The following is a 13,264-nucleotide window of genomic DNA, read 5'->3' on the forward strand; positions in this document are numbered from 1 at the left end:
AAACCAGGTTAAACAAGAAGTATTTTAAAAGATCAAATAAATAAAAAAACTTTCATAAAATAATGTCTGCTACTGAATTCAAATATAATGCGAAGGATGAAGTTCATGAATTCTTGCAAGTTTTTCTAATCTGATTCTAAATCAGTAAAATAAAGCTTTAAGTCACCTCCTTTACAAATATCTAGATTAGATCTTTTGCTCAAAATGTTAATAACTGAACTGAAAGTTTTTTTAATACCATAGCTAGAAGGAAAAGCTATAAAGAAAAATCTAAATTTCTCTTAAATTATTGGAAGCTTTTGTCTTAGTTTTTGTTGAGTCTAAAAGCTTTCAGATCGTTCTTTGGAAAAATTTACTTTAAGTTCAAGGTCAGTTTGTAAGTCTGAGAACGTTTCCTGTAAGTCGTTTACTTCAAAAAGATCTGCCTCAAAGGGATTCATATTTTTATCTATTTGATAGCTTTATTGTGACAAATCGAAATTTTACTTTTTAATAATTCAAAATTGTTAAACATTCCAGATTTTTCCAGGTTTTTTTGCCTAAATTGTCAAACTCCAGGTTTTTCCAGGTTTCTAGGTAAATTGGCAACCCTGTATAGTTTTATTTCTTAGTCTAACTTAGTAAATTTTCAAAAAACAATTGGAAATATCATGAGGTGATACTTAATAATAGACACCATAGATTTTTATAAACCATTTATGATCACAAATAACATATATGTCAGGTTATAAAATGTCGAGATGGATTCTGATCGTCTATGATTTATGTAATTTTTAAGTAAAAAAATATATGAATGAAAATATGTAATTTACTTGAAAGTAGGAATCATAAGCAATTGGTTTTTTTTCTATATTTTGCATAAACAAAATAAACTTTTTTGTTTAAGTTTTACCTCAGGGTCAAATATTTGTAAGCTAGCTAAAACTAGTAAAAAAGCAAGATAAAAAGTAAAAATTTTTTAATTGCCCAAAATTTTAAAATCGCCCCCTTTTCGCCCCCTTACTAGTTATCGCCCACCCTTTCGCCCCCTTACTAATTATCACCCCCCGACTTACTAAAATCGCCCCCAGGGGGGCGATATCGCCCACTTTGGGAAACCCTGATTTACCTTCTTTATATTTTTTTCAAGTGCCAAAGTGCAAAATTTTAAACAAAAAATGCAGTCTATCTAAGACGCCAACACACGAAAAAGTCGTCAACCGAGCGCAATAAATGCACATTGCAATTGTTTTTTTATAAAAGTATAGGGAGGAACTTTTTAAACCACGAAAACATTTAGCAGCAAAAAATGAGCAAGATGAATAGGATTCTTGTTGACTTTTATTCTCAACATCTACAAAAAGCTTCTAACTAATGTTTCGCATTTTGCTCAAAGTAAGCTACAAATGTTTATATCGTGGATATACTAAATCTGTAGCCATTGTTATATTTGCCTTTGTGTAACAAAATGAAAATCTATCTTATGAAAAAGATTATTTTAAACAACTGCAGACAGCAAAAAACTTTCTTATAAGTTATGAGCAAGTAATTCTTTAAAATTATGTTGCGAATAAGTTGCTATGTGTAATGATACCGCAAACTTTCGATTTAAAAAACTAAGTTTAGTCGAAAAGAAAGTGATATTTCTTAAAATTTTTAGCAAATACTCTATACTAGAGGTTAAGAATAAATGAATAGTCTAAGGAAGCAGCTAATGTACTAGCAAATCATTTAAGGACTTTTTATTGCTTCGAAAAAAAAGCATTTTAATCAGGAAAGTAGAAAAATATTTGTTGAAAAACTGTTCAATTTGTTTTCACATTAAAATAACTCGTAACTGTTAAAGTTTTTAAAACTAGCTACTAAACGTCAGTGTGTTATTGTGAAGATTGAAATAAAAAGTTTATTTTGTTAAAAAAAAGCTACTTAAGTAGTCTTTAAACAAATGTATGTTTTAGCAAATAAACATTTACAGCTGATTTTTCACTGAAACTTAATGTACTTGTGTAAAGGTAGTTAAGTTTTGCACATTTCTTATGACGTTATTTTCATTCACTTAAAAGTAACACTTAATTTCGTTTTGGCTATTTTAAGATGATTTTAAAATATTATCTTAGAAATTAAAATAATTTTTATCGATGCAGATATTTGATAAATACTTTAAAAATGTTTATAGGAGTAACTCTCATAGTTAATTCTAACAATTGTTTTAAAAACAAAATTGTTATTTATTTACGAAGTCTGATTGTTATTTCCTTAAAGCTTTTTCAAGCCATTTGTTTTTAAATTGTGTAGCGAAAAGGAGTAATTGATTATTTTAAACATATTTCAAAACATCTCCTTCCTCTATTTGTTTACGAATTTAAATTATTTTATTCATTTGGGGTTTATTTAAAAACTTAATAGTTTTGTGATAATATTATTACAATTTAATTGTTTCTAAAACATTACACTTATTAAAAGTTACTTTACGAAAACAAAGTTTCTTTCTTAATATTATTAGTAAAACACTTGTTTTAATTATTAAAAAGTTTTAAAAGTTAAAGCATTTAAAATGTCTTTTAATCTTGAGTGACTAAATATAACATTTATTTTAACAATATAAAACTAAATACATCTTAAAATATCAATGGACAACTACAACGAACAATCTAGTTCATGTCAGCCTATTATGACGTCACAGATGAAGATCATCAAGTTCGATGTAATTAGATGAATTGATTCATCACCAACTTCAACTTTTACTAAAGGTCATCGTCTGACTTAGCGGATGTTCGGACTCATTCAGTCGGCGACAACTACCTTCCTATTTGTACCAAACACAAAAGTTGTATGGACGTTAGACGTTAGTTTTTCGACAAGATGATAGGAAAAGAAGTGGACTTCAGTAGACTGACTTTATAAAAATTTGAACTAACACAAACATATTAAGTGTTTTAGTTGTTGTAAAAAGTTTTAATATATAATTCACTTATAACTTTGCATGTGCACTTATGTTATGTATATAAGTATTTTTTCAAGTCTTTTGATACTTTCTATAAAGTTTTTAATGTTTTAAATAGCAGTATAAAAATAACTTAACCAGTGAAATGATTTTTTTAGTTTTTTAAGACGGGGAAAGAACCTAATATGAAATAAATTTCATAAATTATGTTTTAATTTTAAAATCTAAGAAACAAATTTTAACTTTAAAAAAAAAACAGGTTAAGGGAGTGTAGCAGTAATACATGCTTCACTGCTTTCTTAATTGTATAAGAGAAGAGATTGCAAAAAAAAAGATTAAATTCTCGGTATACTAACATTTCCAACCCGCGCTCAATTCCCACCCACACGACTCCAACCCGATCAAATCCCGCCCGAATCAAATCACACTCGAATCAATTCCAACCCGATCAATTCCCACCCGAATCAAATCACACCCGATCAATTCCCACCCGATCAATTTCCACCCGGATCAATTACCACCCAAATCAAATCCCACCCAATCATTTCCCACCCGAATCAAATCCCACTCGACCATTTCCCACCCGATCAAATCCAACCCGAATCAATTCCAACCCGATCAAATCCCACCCGAATCAAATCCAACCCGATTAATTCCCACCCGATCAAATCTAACCCAAAAATTTTTCGTTTTTTTTAATGTTGAATTTCAGTTGTATTAAAAATGTAAAACTTTGTAAAAAAAATATTTGATTATTAATGCCATGATCAAGTATCGACTTTTATAAGAGGCATTTAAGCCCACAACTTCAACTTATTAGTATCTGTATAAGTTTTTGTTCGTTCAAAAATTCTTTTGTTTACAAAGTTTATTGATAATTTGTCTGGTTATTATTATATATTCAATTTTTCATCTCTCCATTTTCAATAATGTTGATATTTTAGTTATTTTAAAAATGTAGAACTCAACGTTAAAAAAAAGTTCTAAGTTCTTTAGTGGGATTGATTTAGTTGAATCAATTTATATATAAGGCATTTAAGCCAATAACTTAAATATTGTAGTATATGTGTCAGCTTTCGTTTTTGTTCGTAATTAAACTCTTTTATTTCTGAAATTGGTTAATAAAATTTGTAATTATAAATCTTTGGTTAATTATCATACTACATTCTTAATGAAGATAAATTTACAAAATATAGGCCAATTTTCCTTGCCGGCCGTAAATACTTAAAAAAATCTAGTCATAAACGAACAAAAGTAGTTTAGGTCTAGAGTTTAATATAATAAGCATTAAAATAATTTTAAAATTTCAAAGTTCTTATTAAAAAAAACTATGTTGTACAGTACTATATTATTTTGTTGTTTTAAGTAGTTACAAAAACTAAAATATAATTAAGTGTCAATGTCAATTGTTTCAACTCGTACAAAAAAAAAAAACTAATTGGACGTAAATTAGTTAGCATGATAGAAAATGGTACCGATACTAAAAACTTAATTATTATTCAAACCTGATCTAGATTAAGCTTTAGTAACAATGATAGCATTTTACAAGTAACAGACCAACTTTTTGTTGCTCGCAAGTCGTAATTATTTAATTATCGTAGTTATCAACAAACAAAAATGACATTAAACTAAAAACATGATAAAATAAGCAACAGTAAAAATTTTAGCTTAAATAAAAAAATCGTTTTTACCTTACTATTTTCATATTTCAAACGATTTTTGAAAATACAAAAAATAAAATTTTAATGTGAGTTCCAAACGTATTAAAATTTTTAATTCGTACAAGAATAAATATAATCGGGTTTGATAATATAGTGGGAATTGACCGGGTAGGAATTATGTGGATGGGAATTGATTCGGGTGGGAATTGATTCGTTTGGGAAATGATCGAGTGGGAATTGATTTGGGTAGGAATTGATCGGGTGGAATTTGATTTTGGTGGGATTTGATTGGGTGGGATTTGATTCGAGTGGGATTTGATTCGGGTGGGAATTGTGCGGGTGGGAAATGATCGGGTGGGATTTGATTTAGGTTGGAACTGAACGGTTCCCAATTTCTCAATGCTTAAATATGATAACTTTGAATAAACGTTGCTTTTGGTAGAATGGTGAGCCAAAGCCACCTGTTAACTCTTATTTAAGCTAAGTATTATTTAATCGACTATTATGTTATGTATTCTTTGTAGTGTGTGTTTACTTGTTTATATTGTAATGTGTTATAAATTGTATAACTTATTGAACAGTACTTAGGTAAATATCACAAAGAGGTCCTATTTAGAATGTATTAGCAAGGTTGGCTTTTTATGGTAATACTTAGTTTATATAATGAGCCTTCAGGTTCACTATCACTATACAGTTGTTGTAGTCTAAATGTTCTAAGATTTTAGAGAATAGAAAATAGTTTTTGTATTTTTCCAAAGTTTTAGTGGTAAATGGTGAATCAACCGGAAGTTGTTATGGAGTGACTAGAAAGCACTGATGCTAACCAGTGGCGTAGCGAAGTATTTTGGTCAGGAGGTGCGCAATTAATTTCTCAAAAAAAACCCTATATTAAAACTTTTGTAATAAGCTATAAATAGATCTTTTTATAAGTAAAAAAGTTGAAAAAAAATTCATTAAGAAAAATAAGTTCGAAGTAACTGTTATAAAAATTACTTATACATTACAAAATTAAACAATTTAATAAAAAGTATAAATTTCATTACAATTACTTATACTTGCACAAATGTAAACTTATTAAATAAAAATTGTTTTTACTACTAACAGTAAACTTTATATCTTTAAAAATGATTATATTCAATAAAACGAAAGTATCTGTTTTATTTACGAAAAACATATCAATCTCTTTAATATACAATAAAACAGTGATAAGTACACCTCATTGCACATAATTTGAATAAAAATGCACAGAAGTTAAAATAGATCAAGTTTATAACTGTTATTACAGTTTATTACAACTTTGTAAAATAGTTAAAGATATGTTTTTTAAATTTATTTCATCTGATTGTACTTGTTTAAAATAAATATCACAAACAAAGTTTATTTCTCATAGGCCGACACGCTTTTTCTTGTATGTTTACAAAAATAAAGATCAGAAAACTAGCAGTAGTCTTAAACATTTATTGTAGCATAAAAAAAAAACTTGTAAAATTGTTTAATTTTCCTTTAAGCGTGCCGTATTTTTGTAAACTTTTTGTAGAAAAATCTGCCATAAGGTTATACTACAGCGGTGCACTAACTAGTTGCGTACTTTTTGAGTCTAAAATCTTATGAAGTTAATGAGGTTTTAGAATTTTTCCTCATGGAGTTTTTCATCAACATCGCATTTTCGTTTGCGCACCGAATCAGTATATTGGGTAATTTCTCTAACTTGTCACTAATGGGTATTCAAAATTTCGTTTAACTTTTCGAATACTAGATAAACATAGTTGAAAAAGGCAAATTAAGCAAAAATAAAAAACAATGAAGGATAAAGGTATTACATTCCTTTTTTTACTTCTTTTCTTTTTTTGGGTGGCACGCATGCGCCAGTGTCCCTCCCCACGCTACGCCCCTGATGCTAACCGTTACACCATCGACGCTTGTGAAAGTAATTTACAACTCGAGCATATAAAATTAATTTCATGGATTATATCGGTATGTATTTTATTAACAATGATTTAATATCAACAAATACTTAAAGAAAGAAACGTAATAAACACTTTTCAAACTTTGCAACTATAAAACGTAATTTCTTCAAGCTTTTATTAATATACGTGTGTTTTGTGGTTATTTAAAACAATTAAAATCAGTAACATTTTATATAATTACAGTACTACGTTTTTACAAAAACAACAGAATAAAGTTTATTAAAATTTTATAGAAATAATTGATATTCATTTGAAAAATTGTTCTTTAAGTTTTGGCTTACCACCGGCTGTGAATAAATTTTATTCAAAAAACTTTAAACATAAACCTTAGTCGAGTATAATACTTTATTGATCATAAATAAAGTACAAAATTCAAAGTAGTTCATTACAACTAGCATTTATTAGTCAGGTATTAATGTTTTATACTATATTTCGCTCAATTTTGTTGTAATAATTTATCTTATTTGTTTTCATTACGTGAGAACAAACTTTTTTTTTCTTAATTTTATGTTTTGTTTTGTTAAAAGGATTTAAAAATGTTTTTTCATGTTTCTTTTTTTTAATAATTTTTCAGTTGATAAAGTGTTTAAACTTTGAAATATTTAATTAAGCTTTCAGTGCTGATAAACTTGGCTGATACTGAGTTCAAACAAATCAAAAATTTAAAAATATGTTTCAAGACTAAGTTCTGATAAACTATGCTTCAAACAAGTATTTTTAATAGGAACATCACAGACATACTGCGAGTAAGAACGCGTTAAAATTTTTTAATTCAATCACCTTTAAAGTTAGTTTTTATTTATAATTGCAAGTTGTCGTATTGTTGCATGAGTAATGATGAGAAGATGAATATAGCGAATGCTGACGGGAGAACTTCTATAAATAAAGGGAACGAGTTAATACGTTCATGTTTTCATTTTAAAATGCTTTATTTCTAACCTTAAGAAAATTTGATAAATACATCACTATTTTCTATTTAGTGTAGCGTTAAAGTTTGCACGAGCGTACAAAATTGCACGAGGGCACAAAATTGCACGAAGATACTTTTGCACGAAGAAACTTTTGCACGAGAGGATAAAATTGCACGTAATAAACTTGCAAAAAGACACTTTTGAACGAAGGGTCACTTTTGCAAGAAGAAATTTTTGCACGGGTTGAATTTTTTCTTTGTATTAAAATGACTTTTTTTAATTTTTATTATTTTATTTTACTTAATTTATTTTGTTTTATTAATTTTTTATTTTTATAACAACTTTTATTAGTTTATTTTTTGTTTTAATTTTTGCTATTACTTACACATTTATGTATAAGTACTTATATACTTACAAATATATAATTTATAATATATTATATTTATAATGTATAATATAATATATATTTTAAATTATATACTTATATATATAAAATAAGTATTACTTTATGCATAATTTTTTTTTTTGGTATTATGTTAATTTATCTTATAGTTTTCTTTTGCTTTATTTTACTCTCGTGCAAAAATGACCCTACGTCCAAAACTGACCCTTGGTACAAAAGTATCTTCGTGCAGTTTTGTGCCCCCGTGCAATTTTGTCTTGTGTAATTTTGACCTGTTCCCCACTATTTCAACTTGCACAAGCAAATATTAAAACCAAAAAAAGTAACTAATTTCAAAATTTCTAATTAATAGAGCTTTAAGATTTTATATGCCTAAGTTATAATTACGTCACAATACAATAATTGAATTTTAAACACTAAAAGCAGTAATTAACCTAGTGTTTTAGTTACAAGAGTTGTTTTTTCTTGTTGTTCACGAATCTTATAAGCATGCTAATTGTAAGTATATTTTTTGTTTATGTTTTAAAATTATATTATTATTAAGTAGCTTACATTTTTCTAACCTTAACATAAACTAACCTGGCGATATAATAATTTTCCGAAGTTGATAGCTTTAAGCTATAAGTTTTATTTTGTTTTTGTTTTCTTACACATAAACGCAAGTTTTAAATAAAGTATAGCCTAATGTCTTCTTACATGTTGATATAAAAAAAATTACAGTTTTTTTCGAGTGATGATCTCGTTTGATTTAGTTCAAACAGGTGAAACATTACTAAATTTAAATTTTGAGTTGAAGTTATTTTTCAAAAAAAAATATAAGGAAACAATTTATTCGGTTGAATTTTACAATTAGGTTATTTCCAAGCCAACGAATTACCTCTAATGCAGTTGTGATAAGAAGTCCACGCCGGGACACGAACCCGTAATCTTCTGATTAGGAGTCAGACGCCTTATCCATTAGGCCACGCAGTCGGTTACGTGGTATCCAACTATCGCGTTCATATAAGTAAAACTTTGTAGCCTGTCGGCCCAATCTAGGTTAAATAACAAATAACTAGAGCAAGATGTAATAAAACTATTTATCAACAAATGTAGAAAACCGTAGATTCCATTAGCAAAAAATATTTTATTTATACTCTATTTATTTTTTAAACTTATCTATTGTTTAAACTACATTTAGTTTAATTATGTATTACTACGCTTAGTTTTTTGTAAAATCAATCAAGTTATTCCATGCATTATAAACTAAATATACTATAAAAATTACCTATGATTAAAAAAGTTTTTTTTTTAAACTTTCATACGTATTCAACCCTCTAAATATGGTGTTTTAATTTTTAAAATGTTAATTAAAATCACTACTATAACTTAAGGTAACAGTCAAAAGAAAACGAGCTTAAACTTTTTTAGTTTACTTTTAAAAACGTCTTTATAGTAAGTTAATAGCATAAAACACGTTATGATGCGTAAAATAGGATAAAAACTTAAAAACTTTCTCAACTAAACATAAAAACTACAAGCTTATAAAACTATGAACTTATAAAGTAAATTTTAAACACTTAAGTTAAATAAATAATATTTATAAGGCTTTTAAGCAAAATCTTTTTTTAGTTCAAAACTTACAGTTATAAAAAGAAAAATAATGTTACTACACGTAAAAAATACTGGATGTGGGTTCGAACCCACGCGGACAATCGTCCATTGGAACTTAAGTCTAACGCCTTAACCACTCGGCCAACCCAATATTCGAAGGTAAACTGAGTATTTAAATTATATACTACATTATACGTAGCTTTTTTGAGTTATAACAAGTAGATTTAAATTGATGAAACTAGCAATTTTTTTGGTAAACTGTACTAGCATTATAATGATTTTTCAATAAGTAAATATTAATCACTGACTAATTTGTTTACTTTTTCAAAAATTTAATTAAAACATGAATGCTTAGTTTTTCAATATTCGAAAAACTAAACTATTATCTTTGCAATTAAAAATAAAACTAAAGTCACATCAACTTAAAAAAAAATATTTAGAGAGCCAATGAAAAGTTTTTCTTACAATTAAATAAAACCATTTGAACGTATGTACAATGTTAAAAATATTTTAATTTATATGTGATCATAGCAATTTTTATAACAAAATAAAGTTGCAAGTAAGTTTTAGTTTATATGTGATTGGTGATAAAATAACACAAAACTAGTTTACTGTTCAAAGTATACTTTACATTCAAAATTGACTTTTATTTTAAAATATACTTTACGCTCAAAAATTACTTTACATTCAAAATAGAGTTTACGTTTAAAAGTGATTTTAAACGATATGACGTCCAAAGTTAAAATTAACGTTTGATTACTATACGCTAAAATTGGAAACTTAGCAATACTCTTTAACTTAAAAAGTAACCTTTTTACATTTTAAGTGTCTTATGTAACCAACTTAAACCTAAAAACTTAAAATATTTATCTTACTTATAATAATGTTTATAGAAGTGTTCTCAAGTTTAAGTAAATAACTTATCAGTCTTTAATTTACTTATACTTATAAGTAGCACATTTTAAAAAATTAGTTAGAACTTTAAGATATATTGAAGATAGCCCAAACTAGGCACCTTTTTGTTTTTATTAAAGTAAATTTTTAGTAGAAATTATTACTAATAGTTTGATAACATCTTTTGCTGTCCAATAATTTATTTTCTAGTAAGTAGATTAAATTATTTTGTTATTTTCAGCAGGAGTAAAAAAAAAATTGCAACCTAAATACAAAAACGTACGATTGTGTAAGTTATAATTAGCATTAAATTATATATACAAACGTCGACAAACTGTATAAAAAAAACTATACATTTTTCATTTTATTTACTTAAATATTTGTTAGTTTAACTTTAGAACTCAATTATAAACAAAAACAATTAAAGTTAATTGATAGAAACATAACATCCAGTGAGTAAATTTTTTTAATTATTGAATACTTGGTTAAAATTGATTTATGACAAGAAACAAGTCAAAAAATGTTTAAATTCTAATGTTTTAAAATTTATTAAAAAATTTAAAGCTACTCAGTTTTATCGTAAAACAGATTTTCAAACTGTTTTGCTGCAAAAAACGTATTGAAATTACAAACTATGCAACAATCGACAAAAAATTGATAGTATATAGTTAAATAAAGAAAAAATGTATAGATTTAAAATCTTTATAATTAATAATTTATTATTTTAAAGAAAAACAATTACAATATTTCACCGCAAAGCGGATTTTCAAACTGTAGATCTTACTCAAAAATATTTTTTTTTATCTCAATTAGAATTCAAATAGAGTTCTGTAGATTATCTTGAAGTTTTTGATTTTACAAAACTGAATATATACACTTTTTAAATATAGTAATCTTAATTCAGTTTATAATACTTAAATAAAAACAATCACTCTTTTGTGTATATTTTAGGTTTATTGATTTATAACTTATTTTTTAATGAGTTTAACAACTAAACTATCGAACACTACTTAAAACACTTTTTTTTCGTTGATCCTTACTTACTGTTTTATCTAATTAAGATTATATTATGTTGAATACATGTCCACCGGAAGTCGAAACCGTAACTAGTGCTTGGAAGGCACCAAAGCTAACCGTTACACCATCGATGCTTGTATTGAAATGGAGAAATTACTGTATATAATCTCAAATGAAAATGCAGCTAGCTCTGTACTGCAGTCAAATGCTAGCATATGTGCGTTCAAGCGTTAATTTTTTGCCGTTAGCTCGACAAAATGATCTATAATAATACGTTGCAAATTTTCAACGCGTTTTCGCTCGCTAGCAGAATTATACACAGTTTATCTGCTAGTTTAAGCGGTAAACTCTCACGTGGTTTAACGCTTATGGCTATAAACTTGATGTTTATTTGTAAAAAATGTTCATTTCAAGTCGTGCATTTTATTTTGTAATTGCTTTTGTTTTTATTTGTATGTATCCATACGTGTGACCAAAGAATATTAAGTTTATGATTTTATTAGAATTAATATTTTTAAATCTAAGTATGTTTTGATTAAATGATGACTGAGAAAATAAATTGAGGTGTTTATAAATGATAAAACTAACTGTAGAAATAAACTGCTAAATATATTATAAAATTTTTTTAGCTAATGAAAATTTGTTATTTAAATTTATAAACTGATTTAAGTCGTGGATAAGTAATAAATTAACATATCACTATACCACAACTAAACAAAGTATGACAATAAATAAATAACTAAAACTCAATAGTCACTTTAAGCTTGTAAGCTTGTCCTAAAAGTTAAACTAAAAAGTTTTACTGATCGTAATATAAATAAAGTTTTAAGTTTTATAAACTAAGTCTTCTTTTGATTAAAATTAATACTAGTTTGAGTACTATTTGATGTTTACAACAACTTTCAATTAATTAAATAATTCTGTTTTGTCACATAGTTGTACATTTATGTTTTGCTAGCTAGTAAAAAGTTGAAATGTTTTGTCATAGCTCATAAGTATATATTTTACACTAATACCAAAATTCTAAATTAATTAAATAGAGAACGTTTATTCTAACAAAGTTTGCACTCTTAAAAATACTACATGATTGAAAATTTAAAAACCTTTCAAATTATTTAAACATTTTTTTCATTTCCTAGTTGTCAGCATAATAGTAAAACTTCTATATTTTTGTGAAACAATATTGTTAAAAACGAAAAAATGTATATTTATAGCTAATAGAAATTCAAATGTTTAAACATATAAATCTAGTTTTAACTATTTCTAAGGGTAGACCTTCAGCTAATTTAATTTCAATTAAAACCAATCTTGTAGCAATTACTTCTATATATCAATATAAGTTTCATTTAGGCTAATAATTTGCTAAGTATATTTAAAGTCAAATTTTTAACTTAAACAACACAATTGTATTGTACAGCATTTTTTACTTTGTACTATTGAATATGTTCATAAGCTTTCAAAGATCATCAGACCATATGCTTTCGGTAAACTGAAAACGGATTCGTCCTTATTAGGACTCATCAGTCAGTCACAACCGAAAAACCTATAGCCTTCTATCTACAAACAGTTTATCATGTTGTCACATGAAGCAACCATTTGATGGCATTGATCAGTAACTTCAGCATTGTCTTTTGCTGTACAACGTTCAATACATTGTCCACTAGGCAAGACATCTGGTACGCTCGTATCAATCAACAAAAACTGATGATCAGATGGAATGACTGAAGTCTGATGATCAACTCTTTTGTTAAACTTGAGCTTTTCTCACGGCACACGATAGTCCAGGCTTCTGCACTGCAGACTTTCGCCGATTTTTTCGTCGTTTGAAGCTTTTAATGAGAGTCAATTCAAGGTACAACAAGTTTATATACGCAATATTACGCTTACTGCCAAGT

General features: G+C 26.8%; 1 non-coding gene across 1 annotated transcript; it reads right to left on the minus strand.

Moving 5' to 3' along the window:
• Positions 1 to 9,527: 9,527 nt before the first annotated feature.
• Trnal-uaa (transfer RNA leucine (anticodon UAA)) lies at positions 9,528 to 9,609 on the minus strand. The gene has a single exon. It is a non-coding gene; the product is annotated as a tRNA-Leu (tRNA).
• Between the last annotated feature and the right edge of the window lie 3,655 nt (positions 9,610 to 13,264).

This window comes from Thalia democratica, chromosome 2, assembly GCF_965202585.1.
Source record: "Thalia democratica chromosome 2, ktThaDemo2.hap1.1, whole genome shotgun sequence".
Classification (NCBI taxonomy): domain Eukaryota; kingdom Metazoa; phylum Chordata; class Thaliacea; order Salpida; family Salpidae; genus Thalia; species Thalia democratica.